This window comes from Pseudophryne corroboree, unplaced genomic scaffold (genome assembly GCF_028390025.1).
Source record: "Pseudophryne corroboree isolate aPseCor3 unplaced genomic scaffold, aPseCor3.hap2 scaffold_943, whole genome shotgun sequence".
Classification (NCBI taxonomy): Eukaryota; Metazoa; Chordata; class Amphibia; order Anura; family Myobatrachidae; genus Pseudophryne; species Pseudophryne corroboree.
This window is the reverse complement of record NW_026970523.1, coordinates 24,749-45,639: the sequence shown is the minus strand read 5'-3', so window position 1 is coordinate 45,639 and position 20,891 is coordinate 24,749. Positions and strand designations below refer to the sequence as shown.

Below are 20,891 nucleotides of genomic sequence, written 5' to 3'. Positions count from 1 at the left end.
CCACTGATACTGAGCACTGATATTGAGATTTCCACTGAGAGAACATAGCCACGTCCTCTCCGCTCTCTCTTCAATGCACGAGTAAAAATGGCAGCAACGCGCAGCTCTTTATATGGAATCCGAATCTCGCGAGAATCCGACAGCGGGATGATGACATTTTCCCTTGTTCAGGTTTTCCGAGTCAGGCGGGAACAACCGAGCCTGCCTCGGACCAGTGTAAACCACGTGGAGTTCGTGGGGAATTCGGTTCTCGGAGAACCGAACCCGCTCCTCTCTACCTTATACCCTATCAATTTTTTTATTTTCAATCTAAGCCCCTGCAGTTTTCTGTAAGCATCTGCTTCGCTATGATGATCAACAAGTCACAAGGGCAAACACTCAGGGTTTGAGGCGTAGATCTTAGGACCAGCTGCTACAAGCATGGCAGAGGTGTCACTATCACTGGTGACACCCAGAGAGGTGGCGAGGGAGATTGTAATGCAGTGCGCGCAGATAAGCAGTGCAATGGTAAAAAGGAGGCATGGTTTCATAGGTAGGGGCGTGGCCTGGTGGCCTGAATCTACATTTTGTTGCTCCGGGTGTCCCGGGGGTTGGGGGCTGCACCCGGGGACTAGTGTGTGAGCGGTGCTGGCTCCTGCAAAGTGACAGGGCATGGCCACCCAGCATGACGCCTCCCTTCTTGACCATGCTGTAATTGCAGTCGCACTGCAGTTCAGCGTGATCATAAAAAATGGTGTAGGCTCCTGCTGGTGCAGACTGTATGTGCGCGCAGGAAGCCGCCACCATTTTTGTGATCACAGCGGCTGAATGTGATGTCATACAGTCGCTGTGACCACGCCCCCTGTGTCTCCTCCGTTGCAGACCCCATTTTGAAGCCTTGCCCCCGCACCGCTCCATCCCTGACTTGGAAATGGAGTGTTGCTGACCCACCTCTCCCCCCCTTCCCCGCCCCGATTGACAGGCAGAGGCGATCACATTCTCTGCGGGGTGCCGCAGAAAATGCAGGCACATGCGTATGCTCTTAGCAATTTTTGCAGTTGGATCGCTTATTGTGATTGCAATCCAACCTGAATCAGGCCCTATTACCTATCACAATGCGCTGCGGGCAGTACAAAATTGGGTTAATATAGGAGAAAAACCCCCAGACCTGTGCTCCTTAACTGTACCTGGTGGCTAGTGGAGCGGCTGCCCAGTAATCAGTGTCCACCGCAGTGCGCACACGGCCCACCCCCTACGGCCTCGCTCCCCTTCAGCAGCGGCCTCGTGATCCGGAAGGGTGGTGTGTGTGTGACTGACCTTAGGATGAAACCGGAGCCTCCGCTGCAGTGACCCAGCAACCAGGGCATGGGAGTATACAGCGCCGCTGGGAGTGATGAAGCTGCAGTAAAGATGTCTATTAGACCTAGCCTGCTGCAGCCCTTGTAGATTCTCATAAAACAAGTTCTTCTTTTCTTGTCAAAATTAATAGCTAAGAATAGGCTGCCTGAGGCAGGCCCCTGTTAATTGGCCTGCTACTGAAGGCACCAACTACAAACTGAGCTCCCTGTTCATGGAAGCGGGGTTATAGAGGAGAATGCACTGAGCTTCTTGGGAACAGTCAAAAGCTTTGAGCCGGTTGGTGCCTCAGATCAAGATCCTACTCTACACCCCAATGTGAATCCTTGTGGAGTCCAGTGTACCCCACAGAAGAAATTAATGTGTCACACCCATTGGCAGCAACCTTAGAATAGCTGCTGACGGGCACAATTGAGAAAGGAAGGGGGGGGGACATTTGAATCCAGCACATAGATGCAATTCAAATATGTAATTCGTACCTTCCTATTTTAAAATATAATGGATGAACCTCACCCTGTGAGAACAATCTTCATGATCAAGAGATCTCATATGCAAAATAAATATGAGTTGGGATAGGGCTGGGGAGGGCTGCTCGGGCAGCACCTCCCCCGTCAAGTTAAGGAGATTCAACTGAGGAAGCACAAGGGAACTCTCGTCTGGGGACAACAACTGCAGGGAGACCACATCTTTTCAGATGAACATGGGAGGGCGGAAGGCTGCCTAATACTGAAGCACCATATGCAACAACTAGTACAAGCATTCCTGGGGGAAGGTCTGCAGCAGACGGATTTGCATACGGTGATGTTATCCAAGCAGTGGGCCAAAGTTGACTGGAACCCTCATCTGCATATGAAAAGAGAAAAGGGGCATGCAGGGCATGGCGGCCTTTTGCAGTGCTTGGATGACCCCTAGTTCACATTAAACACCCCCACCCTCCTTTGGTGTGGGGCTCATGTTGGCCATGCCCCATCCCCTGAAGCATTCAAGCTGATTTCTTGCAGCAGCTGGGCACTGTAACAGCTCCAGAGCTGTTCTGTAAGGCAAGTAAAAGGGTGTGGGCCCTGCAGCACCACCTGTAGTTCGCATTGTGCGTTGGAAGGCACGAAGTAAGCAGACGGGAGGAGAAGTCAGGATAGTGCGCAAGGGCATTATTTTCTCTTAGTCCGTAGAGGATGCTGGGGTCACATTAAGAACCATGGGGTATAGACGGGATCCGCAAGAGACATGGGCACTTTAAGACTTTCAAAGGGTGTGAACTGGCTCCTCCCTCTATGCCCCTCCTCCAGACTCCAGTTATAGGAACTGTGCCCAGGGAGACGGACATTTCGAGGAAAGGATTTATTGTTAAACTAAGGTGAGCATCTTACCAGCTCACACCTTAAACATGCCGCAGAACGTGGCATTCAACAGAACACAAGCCAACGGCATGAACAATTGCAGCAAAAAGCTGACCAGAACCATAACACAACATGTGTATAACCACAAGTAATAACTGCAGACACAGTATGGACTGGGACGGGTGCCCAGCATCCTCTACAGACTAAGAGAAAAGGATTTACCGGTAGGTATTAAAATCCTATTTTCTCATACGACCTAGAGGATGCTGGGGTCACATTAAGAACCATGGGGTTATACCAAAGCTCTTGAACGGGTGGGAGAGTGCGTACGACTCTGCAGCACCGAATGACCCAACTTAAGGTTATCATCAGCCAAGGTATCAAACTTGTAAAACTTAGCAAAAGTGTTTACTAAATAGCTGCTCGGCAAAGTTGCAATGCCGAGACTCCCCGACCAGCTGCCAAGGATGAACCCACCTTTCTAGTAGAATGGGTCTTCACCTACTTCAGTAACGGCAATCCTGCCGTGGAACGAGCATGCTGAATCTTACCACAGATCCAGCGCATAATGGTCTGCATGGAAGCAGGACACCAAATCCTGTTGGGAGCATACAGGACAAACAGAGCCTCTGTTTTCCTAATCTGAACCGTTCTGGTGACATACATTTTCAAAGTTCTGACCACAGCCAGAGACTTTGACTCAACGAAGGTGTCAGTGGCCAAAGGCACCATGTGGAAAGATGAACCACCTTCGGCAGAAATTGTTGACGTGTCCTCAATTCTGCTCTATCTTCATGAAAGATCAAATAAAGGCTCTTGTGATACTGCATGGTTTGTACTGTTTTCCATGTGCTCCCAGACCTTTAAGCAAGTAGCATGGTCAAGAAAGTTCTGTTTGAAAAGAAACAACATTTACTGTCATTGTTATGCAAATAAACTTACATTAAAGCTAACAAGAAAGCACACTCGTTCTGTCTTTAAACTGATAAAAGAAACCCCAATAATATGGGGCATGCAAAAATTGAGATAAAACTCAGTTTTGCTCCTCTCCACGGAAATCTTTAATAAAAGGCGAAATATTTGTTAGTTCTGAAGAGAAACCAGAGCATGACCAAGATGCCACCTGTCGCCTGAGTGCCATGCCAGCAGTTCTCATTCAGCTGAAAGTGAGCACCCAATTTGAATGAAAGAAAGCAGATTTCTCACCAGGCTTCCCCTTGCTATAAACATGGTTTGTACTCTTTTCTATGTGCTCCCAGATCTTTCAAGCAATTAGTATAGTCAAGAAAGTTCTGTTTGAAAAGAAACAAACATTTACTGTCATTTCTATGCAAATGAGCTTACATTAAAGCACACTCGTTCTATCTTTAAACCGATAAAAGAAACCCCAATAAGACGGAGCATGCAAAAATTGAGATAAAACTCAGTTTTGCTCCTCTCCACGGAAATCTTTAGTAAAAGGCGAAAGATCTGTTCGTTTTGAAGAGAAACCAGAGCATGACCAAGATTCCACCTGTCGCCTGAGTGCCATGCCAGCAATCCTCATTCAGCTCAAAGTGAGCACCCAATTTGAAAGAAAGAAAGCAGATTTCTCACCAGGCTTCCCCTTGCTATAAACATGGTTTGTACTCTTTTCCATGTGCTCCCAGATCTTTCAAGCAATTAGTGTGGTCAAGAAAGTTCTGTTTGAAAAGAAACAAACATTTACTGTCATTTCTATGCAAATGAGCTTACATTAAAGCACACTCGTTCTATCTTTAAACCGATAAAATAAAATCCCAATAAGATGGGGCATGCAAAAATTGAGATAAAACTCAGTTTTGCTCCTCTCCACGGAAATCTTTAGTAAAAGGCGAAAGATTTGTTCGTTCTGAAGAGAAACCAGAACATGACCAAGATTCCACCTGTCGCCTGAGTGCCATGCCAGCAGTCCTCATTCAGCTCAAAGTGAGCACCCAATTTGAAAGAAAGAAAGCAGATTTCTCACCAGGCTTCCCCTTGCTATAAACATGGTTTGTACTCTTTTCCATGTGCTCCCAGATCTTTCAAGCATTTAGTATAGTCAAGAAAGTTCTGTTTGAAAAGAAACAAACATTTACTGTCATTTCTATGCAAATGAGCTTACATTAAAGCACACTCGTTCTATCTTTAAACCGATAAAAGAAACCCCAATAAGACGGAGCATGCAAAAATTGAGATAAAACTCAGTTTTGCTCCTCTCCACGGAAATCTTTAGTAAAAGGCGAAAGATCTGTTCGTTTTGAAGAGAAACCAGAGTATGACTAAGATTCCACCTGTCGCCTGAGTGCCATGCCAGCAGTCCTCATTCAGCGCAAAGTGAGCACCCAATTTGAAAGAAAGAAAGCAGATTTCTCACCAGGCTTCCCCTTGCTATAAGCATGGTTTGTACTCTTTTCCATGTGCTCCCAGATCTTTCAAGCAATTAGAATGGTCAAGAAAGTTCTGCTTGAAAAGAAACAGACATTTATAGTCATTGTTATGCAAATAAACTTACATTAAAGCTAACAAGAAACTGATAAAAGAAACCCCAATAATATGGGGCATGCAAAAATTGAGATAAAACTCAGTTTTGCTCCTCTCCACAGAAATCTTTAATAAAAGGCGAAAGATTTGTTCGTTCTGAAGAGAAACCAGAGCATGACCAAGATTCCACCTGTCGCCTAAATGCTGTGCCAGCAGTCCTCATTCAGATCAAAGTGAGCGCCCAACTTGAAAGTAAGCAGATTTCTCACCTGGCTTCTCCTTGCTATAAGCATGGTTTGTACTGTATTCCATGTGCTCCCAGATCTTTCAAGCAAGTAGCATGGTCAAGAAAGTTCTGTTTGAAAAGAAACAAACATTTACTGTCATTTCTATGCAAATGAGCTTACATTAAAGCACACTCATTCTATCTTTTAACCGATAAAAGAAACCCCAAAAAGATGGGGCATGCAAAAATTGAGATAAAACTCGGTTTTGCTCCTCTCCACGGAAATCTTTAATAAAAGGCGAAAGATTTGTTCGTTCTGAAGAGAAACCAGAGCATGACCAAGATTTTTATCTGAAAATATGTGTTCTCCCTGCAGTTGTTGTCCCCAGATGAGAGTTCCCTTGTGCTGCCTCAGTTGAATCTCCTTTACTTGACAGAGATGTGCCTGAGCAGCGGCCCTCCCCAGCCCTATCCCAAATCATACTTATTTTGCATAGGAGATACCATGGTCATGAAGATTGTTCTCCCAGGGTGAGGTTCATTCATTGCATTCTGGGTATGCTGACCCCTGTGATTTTCCCAAATGTGGGAAACTCGCTTTTATACCCTTGTGCACTATCCTGACTTCTCCTCCTGTCTGCTTACTTTGTGCCTTCCAATGCACAATGCAAACTACAGGTAGTGCTGCAGGGCCCACACCCTTTTACTTGCCTTACAGAGCAGCTCTGGAGCTGATACAGTGCCAAGCTGCTGCAAGAAATCAGCTTGAATGCTTCAGGGGATGGGGCATGGCCAACATGAGCCCCACACCGAAGGAGGGTGGGGGTGTTTAATGCGAACTAAGGGTCATCCAAGCGCCGCAAAAGGCCGCCATGCCCTGCATACCCCTTTTCTCTTTTCATATGCAGATGAGGGTTCCAGCCAACTTTGGCCCACTGCTTGGATGACATCACCGTATGCAAATCCGTCTTCTGCAGAACTTCCCCCAGGAATGCTTGCACTAGTTGTTGCATTTGGTTTGTTGTTTGGGGGTGCTTCAGTATTAGGCAGCCTTCTGCCCTCCCATGTTCATCTGAAAATATGTGTTCTCCCTGCAGTTGTTGTCCCCAGATGAGAGTTCCCTTGTGCTGCCTCAGTTGAATCTCCTTTACTTGACAGAGATGTGCATGAGCAGCGGCCCTCCCCAGCCCTATCCCAAATCATACTTATTTTGCATAGGAGATACCATGGTCATGAAGATTGTTCTCCCAGGGTGAGGTTCATTCATTGCATTTTGGGTATGCTGACCCCTGTGATTTACCCAAATGTGGGAAACTCGACTGCATTATTTGTGGTAGTGGGGGACTGTGTTTGTGCTTTCCTCTGGTCAGCTCTGTTAAAACTCAGATTTCTTTGTCTCAGATTTTCCTCTAGCCTTGTTCTTCTTTCGAGAGTTCCCTTGTGCTGCCTCAGGTGGATCTCCTTCACTTGACAGGGGGGTGCCCGAGCAGCGACCCTCCCCAGCTCTAGCCCAACTCCTACTTACCTGCCAGGTGAGATACTATGATCAGGAAGGTGCTTCTCCCAGGGCAAGGCTCACCCATTGCACTCTGGGTGTGCTGCTCCTACGATTTCCCCAAATGTGGGACACTTGACTGCATAATTTGTGTTTCCTCTGGTCGGCTCTCGTATAATTCAGATCTCTTTGTCTCAGGTCTTTCTCCAGCCTAGTTTGCTGTCTGTTTCCACTTCTTTTATCTTGAGCCCCTCCCTTCTATACCCTTGTGCACTATCCTGACTTCTCCTCCCGTCTGCTTACTTTGTGCCTTCCAATGCACAATGCAAACTACAGGTAGTGCTGCAGGGCCCACACCCTTTTACTTGCCTTAAAGAGCAGCTCTGGAGCTGTTACAGTGCCCAGCTGCTGCAAGAAATCAGCTTGAATGCTTCAGGGGATGGGGCATGGCCAACATGAGCCCCACACCAAAGGTGGGTGGGGGTGTTTAATGCGAACTAGGGGTAATCCAAGCACCGCAAAAGGCCGCCATGCCCTGCACGCCCCTTTTCTCTTTTCATATGCAGATGAGGGTTGAAGCCAACTTTGACCCACTGCTTGGATGACATGACCATATGCAAATCCATCTGCTGCAGGCCTTGCCCCAGGAATGCTTGCACTAGTTGTTGCATTTGGTTTGTTGTTTGGGGGTGCTTCAGTATTAGGCAGCCTTCTGCCCTCCCATGTTCATCTGAAAATATGTGTTCTCCCTGCAGTTGTTGTCCCCAGATGAGAGTTCCCTTGTGCTGCCTCAGTTGAATCTCCTTTACTTGACAGAGATGTGCCTGAGCAGCGGCCCTCCCAGCCCTATCCCAAATCATACTTATTTTGCATAGGAGACACCATGGTCATGAAGATTGTTCACCCAGGGTGAGGTTCATTCATTGCATTCTGGGTATGCTGACCCCTGTGATTTCCCCAAATGTGGGAAACTCGCCTGCATTTTTTGTGGTAGTGGGGGATTGTGTTTGTGTTTTCCTCTGGTCAGCTCTGGTAAAAGTCAGATTTCTTTGTCTCATATATTCCTCTAGCCTTGTTCTTCTTTCGAGAGTTCCCTTGTGCTGCCTCAGTTGGATCTCCTTCACTTGACAGGGGGGTGCCCGAGCAGTGACCCTCCCCAGCTCTAGCCCAACTCCTACTTACCTGCCAGGTGAGATACTATGATCATGAAGGTGCTTCTCCCAGGGCAAGGCTCACCCATTGCACTCTGGGTGTGCTGCTCCTGTGATTTCCCCAAATGTGGGAAACTTGATTGCATAATTTGTGTTTCCCCTGGTCGGCTCTCGTATAATTCAGATCTCTTTGTCTCAGGTCTCTCTCCAGCCTAGTTTGCTGTCTGTTTCCACTTCTCTTTTCTGGAGCCACTCCCTTCTATGCCCTTGCGCACTATCCTGACTTCTCCCGTCTGCTTACTTTGTGCCTTCCAACGCACAATGCGAACTACAGGTAGTGCTGCAGGGCCCACACCCTTTTAGTTGCCTTACAGAGCAGCTCTGGAGCTGTTACAGTGCCCAGCTGCTGCAAGAAATCAGCTTGAATGCTTCAGGGGCTGGGGCATAGCCAACATGAGCCCCACACCAAAGGAGGGTGGGGGTGTTTAATGCGAACTAGGGGTCATCCAAGCACCGCAAAAGGCCGCCATGCCCTGCATGCCCCTTTTCTCTTTTCATATGCAGATGAGGGTTCCAGCCAACTTTGGCCCACTGCTTGGATGACATCACCGTATGCAAATCCGTCTGCTGCAGACCTTCCCCCAGGAATGCTTGTACTAGTTGTTGCATATGGTTTGATATTTGATGGTGCTTCAGTATTAGGCAGCCTTCCGCCCTCCCATGTTCATCTGAAAAGATGTGGTCTCCCTGCAGTTGTTGTCCCCAGACGAGAGTTCCCTTGTGCTTCCTCAGTTGAATCTCCTTAACTTGATGGGGGAGGGGCTGCCCGAGCAGCCACCCTCCCCAGCCCTATCCCAACTCATACTTATTTTGCATATGAGATCTCTTGATCATGAAGATTGTTCTCACAGGGTGAAGTTCATCCATTATATTTTAAAATAGGAAGGTACAAATTACATATTTGAATTGCATCTATGTGCTGGATTCAAATGTCCCCCCCCCCCCTTCCTTTCTCAATTGTGCCCATCAGCAGCTATTCTAAGGTTGATGCCAATGGGTGTGACACATTAATTTCTTCTGTGGGGTACACAGGACTCCACAAGGATTCACATTGGGGTGTAGAGTAGGATCTTGATCTGAGGCACCAACCGACTCAAAGCTTTTGACTGTTCCCAAGATGCTCAGCGCATCCTCCTCTATAACCCCGCTTCCATGAACAGGGAGCTCAGTTTGTAGTTGGTGCCTTCAGTAGCAGGCCACTTAACAGGGGCCTGCCTCAGGAAGCCAATTCTTAGCTATTCATTTTGACAAGAAAAGAAGAACTTGTTTTATGAGAATCTACAAGGGCTGCAGCAGGCTAGGTCTAATAGACATCTTTACTGCAGCTTCATCACTCCCAGCGGCACTGTATACTCCCGTGCCCTGGTAGCTGGGTCACTGCAGCGGAGGCTCCGGATTCTTCCTAAGGTCAGTCACACACACACCGCCCTTCCGTATCACGAGGCCGCTGATGAAGGGGAGCGTGGCCGTAGGGGGTGGACCGTGTGCGCACTGGCGTGGACACTGATTACTGGGCAGCCGCTCCACTAGCCACCAGGTACAGTTAAGGAGCACAGGTCTGGGGGGTTTTCTCCTATATTAAACCAATTTTGTACTGCCCGCAGCGCATTGTGATAGGTAATAGGGCCTGATTCAGGTTGGATTGCAATCACAATAAGTGATCCAACTGCAAAAATTGCTAAGAGCATACGCATGTGCCTGCATTTTCTGCAGCACCCCACAGAGAATGCGATCGCCTCTGCCTGTCAATCGGGGCAGGGGGGGAGAGGGGGGTCAGCAACACTCCATTTCCAAGTCAGGGATGGAGCGGTGCGGGGGCAAGGCTTCAAAATGGGGTCTGCAATGGAGGAGACACAGGGGGCGTGGTCACAGCAGCTGTATGACATCACATTCAGCCGCTGTGATCACAAAAATGGTGGCGGCTTCCTGCGCGCACATACAGTCTGCACCAGCAGGAGGCTACACCATTTTTTATGATCACGCTGAACTGCAGTGCGACTGCAATTACAGCATGGTCAAGAAGGGAGGCGTCATGCTGGGTGGCCATAAGAGATGAGCGGGTTCGGTTCCTCGGAATCCGAACCCGCCCGAGCTTCACCCTTTTTTGCTCGGGTCCGAGCAGACTCGGATCCTCTCGCCTTGCTCGGTTAACCCGAGCGCGCCCGAACGTCATCATCCCGCTGTCGGATTCTCACGAGACTTGGATTCTATATAAGGAGCCGCGCGTCGCCGCCATTTTCACACGTGCATTGAGATTGATAGGGAGAGGACGTGGCTGGCGTCCTCTCCGTTTAGATTAGAAGATAGAGACGAGTGACATTTGATTTACTACTAATTTGGGGAGCAGTTGAACTTGTCAGGAGTACTCAGTAGTGCAGAGTTTTGCTGATAGTGACCACCAGTTTTATTATTTATAATCCGTTCTCTGCCTGAAAAAAAACGATACACATACCATATCTGTGCTCAGCCTCAGTGTGCTGCATGATATATCATCTATGTATATCTGACTGTGCTGAGTGCTCACTGCTCACACAGCTTAATTGTGGGGGAGACTGGGGAGCAGTTATAGCAGGAGTACAGTGCACACTTTTGCTGCCAGTGTGACCACCAGTATATTGTCTGCCTGAAAAAGTTAAACACTCCTGTGGTGTTTTTTTTTTATTCTATAAATGCATTCTGCTGACAGTGTCCAGCAGGTCCGTCATACATATATTATATAAATATTTACCTGCAGTAGTGTTATATATTTTTTTTCATCTTTATCATCTCTATATTAGCAGACGCAGTACGGTAGTCCACGGCTGTGGCTATCTCTGTGTCGTCAGTGCTCGTCCATAATTGTATACCTACCTACCTGTGGTGGTTTTTTTTTTTCTATCTTCTTCATACTAGTAGTTTAGGAGTCTACTGACAGTGTCCACCAGGTCCATCATTATATTATATACCTACAGTAGTAATATATTTATTATATTATCTATACTAGCAGACGCAGTACGGTAGTCCACGGCTGTGGCTATCTCTGTGTCGTCAGTGCTCGTCCATAATTGTATACCTACCTACCTGTGGTGGGGTTTTTTTTTATCTTCTTCATACTAGCAGTTTAGCAGTCTGCTGACAGTGTCCACCAGGTCCGTCATTATATTATATACCTACAGTAGTAATATATTTATTATATTATCTATACTAGCAGATGCAGTACGGTAGTCCACGGCTGTACCTACCTCTGTGTCGTCAGTGCTCGTCCATAATTGTATACCTACCTGTGGTGGGGTTTTTTTTTCTATCTTCTTCATACTAGTAGTTTAGGAGTCTGCTGACAGTGTCCACCAGGTCCGTCATTATATTATATACCTACAGTAGTAATATATTTAGTATATTATCTATACTAGCAGACGCAGTACGGTAGTCCACGGCTGTACCTACCTCTGTGTCGTCACTCGTCCATAATTGTATACCTAACTGTGGTGGTTTTTTTTTTCTATCTTCTTCATACTAGTAGTTTAGCAGTCTGCTGACAGTGTCCACCAGGTCCGTCATTATATTATATATACCTACAGTAGTTATATATATTTTTTTTTATATCATTAATTATCATCTCTATACTAGCAGACGCAGTACGGTAGGCCACGGCTGTGGCTATCTCTGTGTCGTCAGTGCTCGTCCATAATTGTATACCTACCTACCTGTGGTGGAAGTTTTTTTCTATCTTCTTCATACTAGTAGTTTAGCAGTCTGCTGACAGTGTCCACCAGGTCCGTCATTATATTATATATACCTACAGTAGTTATATATATATTTTTTTTTATATCATTAATTATCATCTCTATACTAGCAGACGCAGTACGGTAGTCCACGGCTGTAGCTACCTCTGTGTCGTCAGTCACTCGTCATCCATAAGTATACTAGTATCCATCCATCTCCATTGTTTACCTGAGGTGCCTTTTAGTTGTGCCTATTAAAATATGGAGAACAAAAATGTTGAGGTTCCAAAAATAGGGAAAGATCAAGATCCACTTCCACCTCGTGCTGAAGCTGCTGCCACTAGTCATGGCCGAGACGATGAAATTCCATCAACGTCGTCTCCCAAGGCCGATGCCCAATGTCATAGTACAGAGCATGTAAAATCCAAAACACAAAAGATCAGTAAAAAAATGACTCAAAAATCTAAATAAAAATCGTCGGAGGAGAAGCGTAAACTTGCCAATATGCCATTTACCACACGGAGTGGCAAGGAACGGCTGAGGCCCTGGCCTATCTTCATGGCTAGTGGTTCAGCTTCACATGAGGATGGAAGCACTCAGCCTCTCGCTAGAAAAATGAAAAGACTTAAGCTGGCAAAAGCACAGCAAAGAACTGTGCGTTCTTCAAAATCACAAATCCACAAGGAGAGTCCAATTGTGTCGGTTGCGATGCCTGACCTTCCCAACACTGGACGTGAAGAGCATGCACCTTCCACCATTTGCACGCCCCCTGCAAGTGCTGGAAGGAGCACCCGCAGTCCAGTTCCTGATAGTCAGATTGAAGATGTCAGTGTTGAAGTACACCAGGATGAGGAGAATATGGGTGTTGCTGGCGCTGGGGAGGAAATTGACAAGGAGGATTCTGATGGTGAGGTGGTTTGTTTAAGTCAGGCACCCGGCGAGACACCTGTTGTCCGTGGGAGGAATATGGCCATTGACATGCCTGGTGAAAATACAAAAAAAATCAGCTCTTCGGTGTGGAAGTATTTCAACAGAAATGCGGACAACAGGTGTCAAGCCGTGTGTTGCCTTTGTCAAGCTGTAATAAGTAGGGGTAAGGACGTTAACCACCTCGGAACATCCTCCCTTATACGTCACCTGCAGCGCATTCATCATAAGTCAGTGACAAGTTCAAAAACTTTGGGCGACAGCGGAAGCAGTCCACTGACCAGTAAATCCCTTCCTCTTGTAACCAAGCTCACGCAAACCACCCCACCAACTCCCTCAGTGTCAATTTCCTCCTTCCCCAGGAATGCCAATAGTCCTGCAGGCCATGTCACTGGCAATTCTGACGAGTTCTCTCCTGCCTGGGATTCCTCCGATGCATCCTTGAGTGTAACGCCTACTGCTGCTGGCACTGCTGTTGTTGCTGCTGGGAGTCGATGGTCATCCCAGAGGGGAAGTCGTAAGACCACTTTTACTACTTCCACCAAGCAATTGACTGTCCAACAGTCCTTTGCGAGGAAGATGAAATATCACAGCAGTCATCCTGCTGCAAAGCGGATAACTGAGGCCTTGGCATCCTGGGCAGTGAGAAACGTGGTTCCGGTATCCATCATTACTTCAGAGCCAACTATAGACTTGATTGAGGTACTGTGTCCCCGGTACCAAATACTATCTAGGTTCCATTTCTCTAGGCAGGCGATACCGAAAATGTACACAGACCTCAGAAAAAGACTCACCAGTGTCCTAAAAAATGCAGTTGTACCCAATGTCCACTTAACCACGGACATGTGGACAAGTGGAGCAGGGCAGACTCAGGACTATATGACTGTGACAGCCCACTGGGTAGATGTATTGACTCCCGCCGCAAGAACAGCAGCGGCGGCACCAGTAGCAGCATCTCGCAAACGCCAACTCTTTCCTAGGCAGGCTACGCTTTGTATCACCGCTTTCCAGAATACGCACACAGATGAAAACCTCTTACGGCAACTGAGGAAGATCATCACAGAATGGCTTACCCCAATTGGACTCTCCTGTGGATTTGTGGCATCGGACAACGCCAGCAATATTGTGCGTGCATTATATCTGGGCAAATTCCAGCACGTCCCATGTTTTGCACATACCTTGAATTTGGTGGTGCAGAATTATTTAAAAAACGACAGGGGCGTGCAAGAGATGCTGTCGGTGGCCACAAGAATTGCGGGACACTTTCGGCGTACAGGCACCACGTACAGAAGACTGGAGCAACACCAAAAACGCCTGAACCTGCCCTGCCATCATCTGAAGCAAGAAGTGGAAACGAGGTGGAATTCAACCCTCTATATGCTTCAGAGGATGGAGGAGCAGCAAAAGGCCATTCAAGCCTATACATCTGACCACGATATAGGAGGTGGAATGCACCTGTCTCAAGCGCAGTGGAGAATGATTTCAACGTTGTGCAAGGTTCTGCAACCTTTTGAACTTGCCACACGTGAAGTCAGTTCAGACACTGCCAGCCTGAGTCAGGTCATTCCCGTCATCAGGCTTTTGCAGAAGAAGCTGGAGACATTGAAGGAGGAGCTAAGACAGAGCGATTCCGCTAGGCATGTGGGACTTGTGGATGGAGCCCTTCATTCGCTTAACCAGGATTCACGGGTGGTCAATCTGTTGAAATCAGAGCACTACATTTTGGCCACCGTGCTCGATCCTAGATTTAAAACCTACGTTGTATCTCTCTTTCCGGCAGACACAAGTCTGCAGGGGTTCAAAGACCTGCTGGTGAGAAAATTATCAAGTCAAGCGGAACTTGATCGGTCAACAGCTCCTCCTTCACAGTCTCCCGCAATTGGGGGTGCGAGGAAAAGGCTCAGAATTCCGAGCCCACCCGCTGGCGGTGATGCAGGGCAGTCTGGAGCGACTGCTGATGCTGACATCTGGTCCGGACTGAAGGACCTGCCAACGATTACGGACATGTCGTCTACTGTCACTGCATATGATTCTCTCACCATTGAAAGAATGGTGGAGGATTATATGAGTGACCGCATCCAAGTAGGCACGTCAGACAGTCCGTACGTATACTGGCAGGAAAAAGAGGCAATTTGGAGGCCCTTGCACAAACTGGCTTTATTCTACCTAAGTTGCCCTCCCACAAGTGTGTACTCCGAAAGAGTGTTTAGTGCCGCCGCTCACCTTGTCAGCAATCGGCGTACGAGGTTACTTCCAGAAAATGTGGAGAAGATGATGTTCATTAAAATGAATTATAATCAATTGCTCCGTGGAGACATTGACCAGCAGCAATTGCCTCCACAAAGTATACAGGGAGCTGAGATGGTGGATTCCAGTGGGGACGAATTGATAATCTGTGAGGAGGGGGATGTACACGGTGATGAATCGGAGGATGATGATGAGGTGGACATCTTGCCTCTATAGAGCCAGTTTGTGCAAGGAGAGATTTATTGCTTCTTTTTTGGTGGGGGTCCAAACCAACCCGTCATTTCAGTCACAGTCGTGTGGCAGACCCTGTCACTGAAATGATGGGTTGGTTAAAGTGTGCATGTCCTGTTTATACAACATAAGGGTGGGTGGGAGGGCCCAAGGCAATTCCACCTTGCACCTCTTTTTTCTTTTATTTTTCTTTGCGTCATGTGCTGTTTGGGGAGTGTTTTTTGGAAGGGCCATCCTGCGTGACACTGCAGTGCCACTCCTAGATGGGCCAGGTGTTTGTGTCGGCCACTTGGGTCGCTGAGCTTAGTCACACAGCTACCTCATTGCGCCTCTTTTTTTCTTTGCGTCATGTGCTGTTTGGGGAGTGTTTTTTGGAAGGGCCATCCTGCGTGACACTGCAGTGACACTCCTAGATGGGCCAGGTGTTTGTGTCGTCCACTTGGGTCGCTGAGCTTAGTCACACAGCTACCTCATTGCGCCACTTTTTTTCTTTGCGTCATGTGCTGTTTGGGGAGTGTTTTTTGGAAGGGCCATCCTGCGTGACACTGCAGTGCCACTCCTAGATGGGCCAGGTGTTTGTGTCGGCCACTTGGGTCGCTGAGCTTAGTCACACAGCTACCTCATTGCGCCTCTTTTTTTCTTTGCGTCATGTGCTGTTTGGGGAGTGTTTTTGGAAGGGCCATCCTGCGTGACACTGCAGTGCCACTCCTAGATGGGCCAGGTGTTTGTGTCGGCCACTTGGGTCGCTGAGCTTAGTCACACAGCTACCTCATTGCGCCTCTTTTTTTCTTTGCGTCATGTGCTGTTTGGGGAGTGTTTTTTGGAAGGGCCATCCTGCGTGACACTGCAGTGCCACTCCTAGATGGGCCAGGTGTTTGTGTCGGCCACTTGGGTCGCTGAGCTTAGTCACACAGCTACCTCATTGCGCCTCTTTTTTTCTTTGCGTCATGTGCTGTTTGGGGAGTGTTTTTTGGAAGGGCCATCATGCGTGACACTGCAGTGCCACTCCTAGATGGGCCAGGTGTTTGTGTCGGCCACTTGGGTCACTGAGCTTAGTCATCCAGCGACCTCGGTGCAAATTTTAGGACTAAAAATAATATTGTGAGGTGTGAGGTGTTAAGAATAGACTGAAAATTAGTGGAAATTATGGTTATTGAGGTTAATAATACTTTGGGATCAAAATGACTCCCAAATTCTATGATTTAAGCTGTTTTTTAGGGTTTTTTGAAAAAAACACCCGAATCCAAAACACACCCGAATCCGACAAAAAAAATTCGGTGAGGTTTAGCCAAAATGCGTTCGAACCCAAAACACGGCCGCGGAACCGAACCCAAAACCAAAACACAAAACCCGAAAAATTTCCGGTGCACATCTCTAGTGGCCATGCCATGTCACTGTGCAGGAGCCAGCACCGCTCACACACTTGTCCCCGGTGCAGCCCCCAACCCCCGGGACACCCGGAGCAACAAAATGTAGATTCAGGCCACCAGGCCACGCCCCTACCTATGAAACCATGCCTCCTTTTTACCATTGCGCTGCTTATCTGCGCGCACTGCATTACAATCTCCCTCGCCACCTCTCTGGGTGTCACCAGTGATAGTGACACCTCTGCCATGCTTGTAGCAGCTGGTCCTAAGATCTACACCTCAAGCCCTGAGTGTTTGCCCTTGTGACTTGTTGATCATCATAGCAAAGCAGATGCTTACAGAAAACTGCAGGGGCTTAGATTGAAAATAAAAAAAATTGATGGGTATAAGGTAGAGAGGAGCGGGTTCGGTTCTCCGAGAACCGAATTCCCCACGAACCCCACGAACTCCTCCTCCGAGGCAGGCTCGGTTGTTCCCGCCTGACTCGGAAAACCTGAACAAGGGAAAATGTCATCATCCCGCTGTCGGATTCTCGCGAGATTCGGATTTCATATAAAGAGTGCAAGCATTCCTGGGGGAAGGCCTGCAGCAGATGGATTTGCATATGGTGATGTCATCCAAGCAGTGGGTCAAAGTTGGCTTCAGAAACAAACAGGAATGCTTGCACTAGTTGTTGCATTTGGTTTGTTGTTTGGGGGTGCTTCAGTATTAGGCAGCCTTCTGCCCTCCCATGTTCATCTGAAAATATGTGTTCTCCCTGCAGTTGTTGTCCCCAGATGAGAGTTCCCTTGTGCTGCCTCAGTTGAATCTCCTTTACTTGACAGAGATGTGCCTGAGCAGCGGCCCTCCCCAGCCCTATCCCAAATCATACTTATTTTGCATATGAGATACCATGGTCATGAAGATTATTCTCCCAGGGTGAGGTTCATTCATTGCATTCTGGGTATGCTGACCCCTGTGATTTCCCCAAATGTGGGTAACTCGACTGCATTATTTGTGGTAGTGGGGGACTGTGTTTGTGTTTTCCTCTGGTCAGCTCTGGTAAAAGTCAGATTTCTTTGTTTCAGATCTTCCTCTAGCCTTGTTCTTCTTTCGAGAGTTCCCTTGTGCTGCCTCAGTTGGATCTCCTTCACTTGACAGGGGGGTGCCCGAGCAGCGACCCTCCCCAGCTCAAGCCCAACTCCTACTTACCTGCCAGGTGAGATACTATGATCATGAAGGTGCTTCTTCCAGGGCAAGGCTCACCCATTGCACTCTGGGTGTGCTGCCCCTGCGATTTCCCCAAATGTGGGAAACTTGACTGCATAATTTGTGTTTCCCCTGGTCGGCTCTCGTATAATTCAGATCTCTTTGTCTCAGGTCTCTCTCCAGCCTAGTTTGCTGTCTGTTTCCACTTCTTTTTTCTTGAGCCCCTCCCTTTTATACCCTTGTGCACTATCCTGACTTCTCCTCCTGTCTGCTTACTTTGTGCCTTCCAATGCACAATGCAAACTACACACCCTTTTACTTGCCTTACAGAGCAGCTCTGGAGCTGTTACAGTGCCAAGCTGCTGTAAGAAATCAGCTTGAATGCTTCAGGGGCTGGGGCATTGTCAACATGAGCCCCACACCGAAGGAGGGTGGGGGTGTTTAATGCGAACTAAGGGTCATCCAAGCGCCGCAAAAGGCCGCCATGCCCTGCATACCCCTTTTCTCTTTTCATATGCAGATGAGGGATCCAGCCAACTTTGGCCCACTGCTTGGATGACATCACCGTATGCAAATCCGTCTTCTGCAGAACTTCCCCCAGGAATGCTTGTACTAGTTGTTGCATTTGGTTTGTTGTTTGGGGGTGCTTCAGTATTAGGCAGCCTTCTGCCCTCCCATGTTCATCTGAAAATATGTGTTCTCCCTGCAGTTGTTGTCCCCAGATGAGAGTTCCCTTGTGCTGCCTCAGTTGAATCTCCTTTACTTGACAGAGATGTGCCTGAGCAGCGGCCCTCCCCAGCCCTATCCCAAATCATACTTATTTTGCATAGGCGATACCATGGTCATGAAGATTGTTCTCCCAGGGTGAGGTTCATTCATTGCATTCTGGGTATGCTGACCCCTGTGATTTCCCCAAATGTGGGAAACTCGACTGCATTATTTGTGGTAGTGGGGGACTGTGTTTGTGCTTTCCTCTGGTCAGCTCTGGTAAAAGTCAGATTTCTTTGTCTCAGATCTTCCTCTAGCCTTGTTCTTCTTTCGAGAGTTCCCTTGTGCTGCCTCAGTTGGAACTCCTTCATTTGACAGGGGGTGCCCGAGCAGCAATCCTCCACAGCTCTGGCCCAACTCCTACTTACCTGCCAGGTGAGATACTATGATCTTCACTGTTAGGGCAATCAGGATGTGGAATTCCCTGCCAGGGAAGGTGGTAATGGCGGACTCTGTAATTGGATTTAAAAAAGGAATGGATACATTTCTGAATGAAAAAGCTATCCAAGGTTATAATACTTAAAATATCAACATGGTTAATCCGGGGGTAACATGAGTTGTAGTAGCTAACTAGTCATAAAACATTATTCAGCAAGTATGTAGAATCATCACAACTTAAAACAGGTTGAACACGATGGGCAATTTGCCTCTATTCAACCTCAAAAACTATGTTACTATATGTTACTATATTACTATGTTACTGTAGTATACAGAACACCACAATGCAATGAGCAGTGATAGTGAGCACTGATGAGGATACTAGAACTGACACTGAGCAGCAAGATGCAGCACTGGACTATTAGTAATGTACTGTAGTATGCTGAGCACAACAATGCAGCACAAGACAATGAGCAGTGATACTGAGCACTGATGAGGATACTACTGAGAACTGACACTGAGCAGGAGAGACACACTACTAGTATTACTGAGCAGCAATAAGTATCCACTGATACTGAGCACTGATATTGAGATTTCCACTGAGAGAACATAGCCACGTCCTCTCCGCTCTCTCTTCAATGCACGAGTAAAAATGGCGGCAACGCGCAGCTCTTTATATGGAATCCGAATCTCGCGAGAATCCGACAGCGGGATGATGACATTTTCCCTTGTTCAGGTTTTCCGAGTCAGGCGGGAACAACCGAGCCTGCCTCGGAGGAGGAGTTCGTGGGGTTCGTGGGGAATTCAGTTCTCGGAGAACCGAACCCGCTCCTCTCTACCTTATACCCATCAATTTTTTTTATTTTCAATCTAAGCCCCTGCAGTTTTCTGTAAGCATCTGCTTTGCTATGATGATCAACAAGTCACAAGGGCAAACACTCAGGGCTTGAGGTGTAGATCTTAGGACCAGCTGCTACAAGCATGGCAGAGGTGTCACTATCACTGGTGACACCCAGAGAGGTGGCGAGGGAGATTGTAATGCAGTGCGCGCAGATAAGCAGCGCAATGGTAAAAAGGAGGCATGGTTTCATAGGTAGGGGCGTGGCCTGGTGGCCTGAATCTACATTTTGTTGCTCCGGGTGTCCCGGGGGTTGGGGGCTGCACCGGGGACTAGTGTGTGAGCGGTGCTGGCTCCTGCACAGTGACATGGCATGGCCACTAGAGATGTGCACCGGAAATTTTTCGGGTTTTGTGTTTTGGTTTTGGGTTCGGTTCCGCGGCCGTGTTTTGGGTTCGAACGCGTTTTGGCTAAACCTCACCGAATTTTTTTTGTCGGATTCGGGTGTGTTTTGGATTCGGGTGTTTTTTTCAAAAAACCCTAAAAAACAGCTTAAATCATAGAATTTGGGAGTCATTTTGATCCCAAAGTATTATTAACCTCAATAACCATAATTTCCACTAATTTTCAGTCTATTCTTAACACCTCACACCTCACAATATTATTTTTAGTCCTAAAATTTGCACCGAGGTCGCTGGATGACTAAGCTCAGTGACCCAAGTGGCCGACACAAACACCTGGCCCATCTAGGAGTGGCACTGCAGTGTCACGCATGATGGCCCTTCCAAAAAACACTCCCCAAACAGCACATGACGCAAAGAAAAAAAGAGGCGCAATGAGGTAGCTGTGTGACTAAGCTCAGCGACCCAAGTGGCCGACACAAACACCTGGCCCATCTAGGAGTGGCACTGCAGTGTCACGCAGGATGGCCCTTCCAAAAAACACTCCCCAAACAGCACATGACGCAAAGAAAAAAAGAGGCGCAATGAGGTAGCTGTGTGACTAAGCTCAGCGACCCAAGTGGCCGACACAAACACCTGGCCCATCTAGGAGTGGCACTGCATTGTCACGCAGGATGGCCCTTCCAGAAACACTCCCCAAACAGCACATGACGCAAAGAAAAAAAGAGGCGCAATGAGGTAGCTGTGTGACTAAGCT

General features: G+C 47.7%; 13 non-coding genes and 1 pseudogene across 13 annotated transcripts; 8 read left to right on the top strand and 6 right to left on the bottom strand.

Annotated features, from left to right (window-relative positions):
* Positions 1 to 3,665: 3,665 nt before the first annotated feature.
* On the bottom strand, positions 3,666 to 3,781 carry LOC135047894 (U5 spliceosomal RNA). Its single transcript, XR_010239863.1, has one exon. It is a non-coding gene; the product is annotated as a U5 spliceosomal RNA (small nuclear RNA).
* Positions 3,782 to 4,055: 274 nt separating this feature from the next.
* On the bottom strand, positions 4,056 to 4,171 carry LOC135047884 (U5 spliceosomal RNA). Its single transcript, XR_010239853.1, has one exon. It is a non-coding gene; the product is annotated as a U5 spliceosomal RNA (small nuclear RNA).
* A 275-nt stretch (positions 4,172 to 4,446) lies between these two features.
* Positions 4,447 to 4,562, bottom strand: LOC135047879 (U5 spliceosomal RNA). The gene has a single exon (XR_010239848.1). It is a non-coding gene; the product is annotated as a U5 spliceosomal RNA (small nuclear RNA).
* A 274-nt stretch (positions 4,563 to 4,836) lies between these two features.
* LOC135047877 (U5 spliceosomal RNA) lies at positions 4,837 to 4,952 on the bottom strand. The gene has a single exon (XR_010239846.1). It is a non-coding gene; the product is annotated as a U5 spliceosomal RNA (small nuclear RNA).
* A 264-nt stretch (positions 4,953 to 5,216) lies between these two features.
* LOC135047889 (U5 spliceosomal RNA) lies at positions 5,217 to 5,332 on the bottom strand. The gene has a single exon (XR_010239858.1). It is a non-coding gene; the product is annotated as a U5 spliceosomal RNA (small nuclear RNA).
* Positions 5,333 to 5,602: 270 nt separating this feature from the next.
* On the bottom strand, positions 5,603 to 5,718 carry LOC135047883 (U5 spliceosomal RNA). Its single transcript, XR_010239852.1, has one exon. It is a non-coding gene; the product is annotated as a U5 spliceosomal RNA (small nuclear RNA).
* A 144-nt stretch (positions 5,719 to 5,862) lies between these two features.
* Positions 5,863 to 5,990, top strand: LOC135047867 (U1 spliceosomal RNA; annotated as a pseudogene).
* Positions 5,991 to 6,583: 593 nt separating this feature from the next.
* Positions 6,584 to 6,747, top strand: LOC135047924 (U1 spliceosomal RNA). Its single transcript, XR_010239893.1, has one exon. It is a non-coding gene; the product is annotated as a U1 spliceosomal RNA (small nuclear RNA).
* Positions 6,748 to 6,899: 152 nt separating this feature from the next.
* On the top strand, positions 6,900 to 7,062 carry LOC135047828 (U1 spliceosomal RNA). The gene has a single exon (XR_010239812.1). It is a non-coding gene; the product is annotated as a U1 spliceosomal RNA (small nuclear RNA).
* Positions 7,063 to 7,735: 673 nt separating this feature from the next.
* LOC135047811 (U1 spliceosomal RNA) lies at positions 7,736 to 7,899 on the top strand. The gene has a single exon (XR_010239795.1). It is a non-coding gene; the product is annotated as a U1 spliceosomal RNA (small nuclear RNA).
* A 152-nt stretch (positions 7,900 to 8,051) lies between these two features.
* LOC135047848 (U1 spliceosomal RNA) lies at positions 8,052 to 8,214 on the top strand. The gene has a single exon (XR_010239825.1). It is a non-coding gene; the product is annotated as a U1 spliceosomal RNA (small nuclear RNA).
* A 9,214-nt stretch (positions 8,215 to 17,428) lies between these two features.
* LOC135047813 (U1 spliceosomal RNA) lies at positions 17,429 to 17,592 on the top strand. The gene has a single exon (XR_010239797.1). It is a non-coding gene; the product is annotated as a U1 spliceosomal RNA (small nuclear RNA).
* A 152-nt stretch (positions 17,593 to 17,744) lies between these two features.
* LOC135047836 (U1 spliceosomal RNA) lies at positions 17,745 to 17,907 on the top strand. The gene has a single exon (XR_010239814.1). It is a non-coding gene; the product is annotated as a U1 spliceosomal RNA (small nuclear RNA).
* Positions 17,908 to 18,562: 655 nt separating this feature from the next.
* Positions 18,563 to 18,726, top strand: LOC135047916 (U1 spliceosomal RNA). The gene has a single exon (XR_010239885.1). It is a non-coding gene; the product is annotated as a U1 spliceosomal RNA (small nuclear RNA).
* The last annotated feature ends 2,165 nt before the right edge of the window (positions 18,727 to 20,891 follow it).